This window comes from Apium graveolens, chromosome 5, assembly GCF_009905375.1.
Source record: "Apium graveolens cultivar Ventura chromosome 5, ASM990537v1, whole genome shotgun sequence".
Lineage (NCBI taxonomy): Eukaryota > Viridiplantae > Streptophyta > Magnoliopsida > Apiales > Apiaceae > Apium > Apium graveolens.
The window spans coordinates 239,003,826-239,010,616 of NC_133651.1; the positions used below are offsets into that span (position 1 = coordinate 239,003,826).

Below are 6,791 nucleotides of genomic sequence, written 5' to 3' on the forward strand. Positions count from 1 at the left end.
TATCTGTTATACGGTTCGCTTAACTTTCATTTTCGTTCGTCGTTTGAGGGATCATATCCGGGATCTTATTACTTGGGATCCCCTAAACCTTTCTCAATATTTTATATTCCTTTTATGATCCTCTCTTATAATCTTTGAATTTAAATCATTTTAATCATGTTACCTTATACTCAATTTTTTCGATATCTGGTGGATTTTCGGGAAAAATCAAAGTGTCCGGATTCGAATGCTAACGACCTTTACACACACTCATTTACTTTATGGAATACTAATACGATCTTAGAATTTCCATAACAGTACTCCTATATAGTATGGTCTGATAATTTTTCTTAATCAGCATCATCAGCAAAAAGTTACTATTCATCAGTGTTTCAAAAATTCCAAAAATTGGGGTTATTACATTGATAGACACCGCTTGGCTCTTGCACATGAGCCTCAACTCCTCCAATTCAGATTTTTCATTAGATTGTTGCTGGTGGAGTTGTTGTCTTGGTGCATATTGCGATTGCTGGAAACTAGGAGGGTTGTATTGATTTACTGCATACTGCTGATAAGGCTATTGTACCGCATTCTGAGTATTGCTCTAGCTGAAGTGATGTTAGGATGATTGCGGTTGTTGGGATAATAGGTGGCTGGGACAAGCTGTTGCGAACTCTAAAAGTTGCTCACAAACTGAGCTGATTCACTAGAAATAGCACACTGCTCTGTCTCATGGGCACCAGCACAAAGCTTACAGACACTAGTAATCTGATTAACTCCATGATTAGCCAAAGAATCCACCTTCATCGCCAAAGCCTTAAGATGAGCAGCTATAGCAGTAGCTGCATCTACCTCCAGAATTCCTGCTACCTTGCCTTGAGTTAATCTCTAAGAAGGATTCTGGTATTCGTTAGCAGTCATCAGTTCAATCATATCATAAGCTTCATCGTAGCTTTTATCCCACAAGACTCCACCTGATGCTGCATCAAGCATGGGTCTGGAAGTTGCACCCAACCCATTATAAAAACAGTTAATGATCATCATGTCGAGCATCCCATGGCGAGGACACTTCCCAGGCATCTCCTTATATCGCTCCCAAGCCTCACACAAAGACTCTCCAGACTGCTGCGCAAATTGAGTAAGAGCATTCCTGATTGCAGCTGTCTTCGCCATAAGAAAGAACTTAGTAAGGAAATTTTGAGCAAGTTCTTCCCATTTGGTGATAGAGCATGGTGGTAGAGAATTAACCAGCTCTTAGCTTTATCCCTCAGAGAAAACGGTAAAAGCCTTACTTAATAACATCTTCAGTAACATTGTTGAATTTGAAAGTATCGCAGATCTCGATGAAATCTCTAATATGCATGTTGGGATCTTCCGTTGGAGAACCCCCAAACTGAATTGAATTATGTATCATCTGAATCGTGCTAGCTTTGATTTCAAAAGTGTTAGCCGTGATGGCTGGTCAGACAATGCTAGAATGAATATCATTGATCTTCGGCTGAGAAAAGTCCATCAAAGCCTTTGTCTTTGCTTCCGGTTCACCCATTGCAACAAGAGCTTCTTCTTCTTTCTCAACAAAAAATTCTTCAACTAACTCCTCCTCTGCTTTTTACAGTGTTCTCTTTCGAAGTTGAGAACGCGTTAGCATACATGCTCTCTAAAGTACCTGAAAACGCAACAAACAAACAAGTAAGTAAAATATCTGAGTTAAGGAACTTTATCGAACACTGATGTCAAGCACATAAACTAAAAATTAACACTGAGTCCCCGGCAGCGGCGCCAAAAACTTGTTAGGATGAAAACACGCGCTAGTATTCACGCAAGTATACGCGATCGCAAGTAATAGAGAATTAATTCTAGTTCGTTCTCACAGAGACTGGTTTAGGTTAATTTTAATCAATGTACTTATGAAACAATGTTATGGGTATTATTCAATGCTAAGATGATAACAATTTGGGGTTGTTTATACTAAGATTAACTACAGATTATACTAAAGAACATTAACTAAGAGCTTAAAAGGATTAATTACTATATGACACAAACATGGGATTCTAACTTCATTACTACTTCATTCAATAGCCTATTCGTTCTTATCATTAGCATGCAATGGTGATGATACTAATCAGATAACACGAAACTAGTAAACGCCAACTTTCGTTGTACGAATACCCTACTACCAGACATCCACAAAAGAGATAGAAGCTGAATAGACACCAATTATATTGAGACCCTATGTGTCTATAGAATTTGACAATATAACGGTTTAATGCACAAGTTATCAATCATGGTTAGATAGGGCAAGTAAGATGGTTAAAATTACCTACGAATCATGCATATCAAATACATGAACCTATGCTAGCATGGCAAGTTCTAAACCTCTATATTCACTTTCGCTTCAATAGAGATTAACACGCTATCTTATAAGTTCGCGACGCTCATAAGACGAATAAGGACAACTAATACTAGGATATCATACAATCACCACACACTAAGGCATCAAAACTTATTAACTATTGAAATCCATAAGTAAATCCGCTAGAACCCCACGATAACGATTAGTTCATAACTGAACTCGTCATCACCGTGGGTTTCGATGAAAGCATGGTATAATAAACTAAGTCTTTATAAATACGAATAATAAAACCAAGTACGTTAACAAGAGTATAGGTTCAACAAATAAGAAAACTAGCATCCAAGATTACAACTTAAAACAAAGAATCACAAGAATGAACTAGATCCTCTTCGCCTTGGTTGAATTATGCTATACGGTCTTCTTACGTCTTCTCCTTAAGCTCCGATACGTCCTGTTATGAAAAATGATCTTAAGTTATCATTATATAACAGCCCTGATCAGCAGAGAAGTCCAGAAATCAATCTTCTATTCAAAACAGGATTCTTGAAACCCGACCTAGCACGGGCGCGCGCTTCACCAGCGCGGGCGCGCTGACATTCTGTTTCTCTGCCGCGGCCACGCACTACTACAGTGCGGGCCCGCTGACCTTCTGGAAAAAATTCTGATTTCTGTTTTTCTGGCTGGTTTGAGACGGCGATCCACGAGCAAACTTCCCGGACACATTCCTAGCACCAATTTAGCACCAAAATAATGTTAAATCTCCTAATTCATTCAGTTATGCCTGAAATGCAAAAACACTACAAAAACACATCAAATACACAAATAACTCGAGTACAAAACACCAATTCAAGCCTTTATAGAGCATTCTAAGTGGACATAAATGCCACTTAACAGAGAACTCTTGAAGTTTGTTGAAGGTTGAGAGAAAGAGAAGTAAGATTGAGAAATGAGGTTGTGAAGTGTGAGGATTCACTTCACTTCCCCACTCTTATATAGCATTTCCTAGCCGGTCATGGCCGGTAAAAAGGGCATATTAACCGGCAATTACCGGTCAAAAAGCCCAGCCCAATTCCAGGGCCCAATTCTGGAATCTTCCAGGACCACCCAAATAAAATGCATATATAAAAAATATATATACAAATATGTATATATGAATTTTAGAAAATTCTGGAGACCCCGGACAATTTTGGGCCTGGAAACAGTTATAGCAAACCCAAGGTTTTAGGCCCAATTAGGGAACCTGAAAAAAGTAGGAGGGGAACCAAGATCACAGACCTAGTAAAAAAAGGCCCAAGAAGCCTAAATAGTCAGCCCAGCATAAGGGCCGGTAGTTTAGAAAGTTCCAGAAAATAAAGGCCTAAAAGGCAAATTTCTGAAACCTCCAAAAACATGCCTAAAGTGGTAAGGCCCATTTAGGGAAGCCAACATAAAAAGTCTAGAAAAATTATGAGCCAAAGAGGATATAAATTATTTATCAAATATCCTGACCGAAATTCGATCATGATTTCTAATCGAATAAATCCTGATCGAAAGAACCTTCGATCAGGGATTATTGGCTGATAATTCGGTCAAAATCAAGAAATTATGACCTAAAACCTAAGCCACGATCTTGGTCGAAAGGAGGCTGGTTGAATACACCTTCGATCAGGAAAAACGGACTCTTTATTCAGTCAGAAAATTCAAAGTTAACGATAAATCCTGACCAAATTCGATCAGGACTTCTGATCGAACGTTCCTAACCGAAATAAGGCACGAGCAGAAATAATGGGAGCGTTATTCGGTCAGAACAAAAATAATCCTGACCGAAATTTTGGTCGACTGTTTTTGGTCGAAATAAGCCTCGATCAGGGATATGGGGACCTTAATTCGACTAGGATCCTGGTCGAAAGGATCCATGGTCAAAAATATGTATAAAAAAAAAGAAAAAAAGGGGAGAGAAAAATTCAGGAAATTCAGAAAAATAATTTTGAGATAATTTCCTTAAAATTTCAAGGAAATATCAGAAAAATTATGAATATTTTCTAAAAATTATGGAATAATTTCCAGAAATTATGGAAATTGAGGGGAAATTCCTGTAAAATAAGGAAAAATCCCAGAAATTAAGGGAAATTCCTGTAAAATAAGGAAAAATCTCAGAAATTAAGGGAAAATTCCTGTAAAATAAGTAAAAATCCCAGAAATTAAGGGAAAATTCCTATAAGTTACGGAAAAATACTAGAAAATTCCTAAGAATTGGGAATAAGGAAAGGGAAGTGATAGAGAGGTTCCATAACTACCTTGAAGCCACGTACGAGGCAAATTATTGAAAATGTTTAGGTCGCTCCACACTTTACGCAAAAAACGATATCCTATAAGAGAACAAGTGAACTTAACTTTTATGAAACCTTTTACGGTTTTCCAGAAGTTGGGGGGCAAATGATAGGGGATAAAATAAATCTTAATTACATCATTAATATTGCATTAATTACATCTAGGACTGTAAGGCCCATTAAAGAAGGCCATATGTATGACATTCAGACCAAGAAGGTTAACACATTGATCAGGCCCAAGAAGGTTGGCACCTTAATCAGGCCTGATGAAACAAAGAAGGCCCAATAGCCCTGAATATAAATTAATTTCGTAATTAATTAATAAGGGATAAATCAGCTGGTTAATGAAGTCCAAATAAGGACACAAATCCTTGGAGATTGGCCTCCAAGAAATCCCATAGGATAAAGAATCAACTTCCTGCATTATAGGACTCCAAAGTCCATTCTAATTTTGAGACTTGTCCCCTAAGTCTCATAACCCTGGTCCAACTCAAGGACTCCCAGCATCTATATAAGAAGCCTCACCCCCACAAATCAGAACTATATTTTTTGACTTGATCATTGGCAAACATCAAGGTACGTAGGCATCTTGTTAAGGCAGATCAAGTCACAAAATACAAGAGCAGTCAAATCGAGCCTCGAAGCTCATGAACCCTGGCATTAAATATACCTTAAGTTTGTATCCATAACAAAGAAGTATTTCCATTTTCATGCTTAACTGAAGATATTCAAAGATGCTGGATAGAGAAATGAAGGAACATGTAAAATGACTTAGATATTTGTTTTCACTGTTTGTCTTATTCATATGTAACTTGGTAATATATAAACCAAGAGTAGCAAGTAGTTAACTAAGCGATTTTGTACTGAGAAATAGAAAAAACTATATCTTTTAGAAATTCTCTCTGTTCATATTTGTAAAACGCTTGTAAGCAGTTGTGTGCATTCTTGCATCACAGAGTTCTCTAATCTTTATATATACCTCTGGTGGAAAAATCAATCCACCGGAAAGTTTTTAAACAGTCTTGTTTATTTACTTTGTGTTTGAATACTTGAATTATTTTAATCCGCACTACTGCATATTCATTCACAATTATATATATTTAAAAGAGTTTTTAAATTTCCAAAAGAAACCAGAATTCCATTCAACCCCCGTTATGTTATTCATATATTATAACATATGTTACTATATAACATAAGTGTACTATATAAACACATGTAATCTCTTTTTATGAATAGAATTAATTATTATTGAATTGGAAATTATTTCTCTCTTGTTATGGGTTGCGATCCTAACAAACCTCTCTTTTGCGGTTGAGAATTCCTAGGGGTAATGATTCTTCTTCGGTTGGATCACCTTAGGCGTGGATTTTCTGCTCCTCAAATATCCATCATTTTACCTATTTTTAACCCTTGTCCTGCATCAAGTGGTATCAAGGGTCGTCGTTCCTTCACCTAAACCATTTATCAAACACCTTCCCTTCAAAAAAAATTAAGAAAAAACTCTCAGCAACCAACAACTAGCCTCCAGCAGTCCCCAACAGCCACCACCAGCCGTCGCCGACAGCCACCAGCAGCAGCCAGCAACCGACATCAACCAACACTTACCACTGCAGTCTATGTCCAGAAGTTTGCGGGCTTCCAAAACCCTTATATATTCTAAAACGGCCTTAACCTCCCTAATTTTCTTAAAGAAGGACTGATGAAAATCCCCGAAATAATTGATTGTGAGATATCCTTTGCTTATATAAATCGTTTAGCCTTATCTATTTCACTTTCATCATTGGATCAACACAGCTCTAATTATGCAAGATCATATGAAAAGTGGAAATATTATGATAATTTAATCGCACGTCTAAAATCTGAGCGTGAAAGAGCATTATTGCAAAATATGTTGAAGTTATCAAAAGATATGAGTGTTAGATTGGAAAAAATGCAACAAACTTGTGATTCCGTTAAGGCATTAACAAAAAGCACAAAAAAGTCTGTGGAAATCGTAAAGTATCTCGAATCTAAGTCACAAATGGAGCATGATGTGTTACAAAAGGACGATGACGAGTATGTTGAAATTGAGCAACAAAAGGAGCGTGTCGAGATTATTTGTTGAAAAAAAATTCAAGCTAAAGTGAATCTTGTTGAAAATATCGATTTTA

General features: G+C 37.0%; 1 non-coding gene across 1 annotated transcript; it reads left to right on the plus strand.

Annotated features, from left to right (window-relative positions):
- The first annotated feature begins 1,030 nt into the window (after positions 1–1,030).
- On the plus strand, positions 1,031–1,137 carry LOC141662197 (small nucleolar RNA R71). Its single transcript, XR_012550322.1, has one exon. It is a non-coding gene; the product is annotated as a small nucleolar RNA R71 (small nucleolar RNA).
- The last annotated feature ends 5,654 nt before the right edge of the window (positions 1,138–6,791 follow it).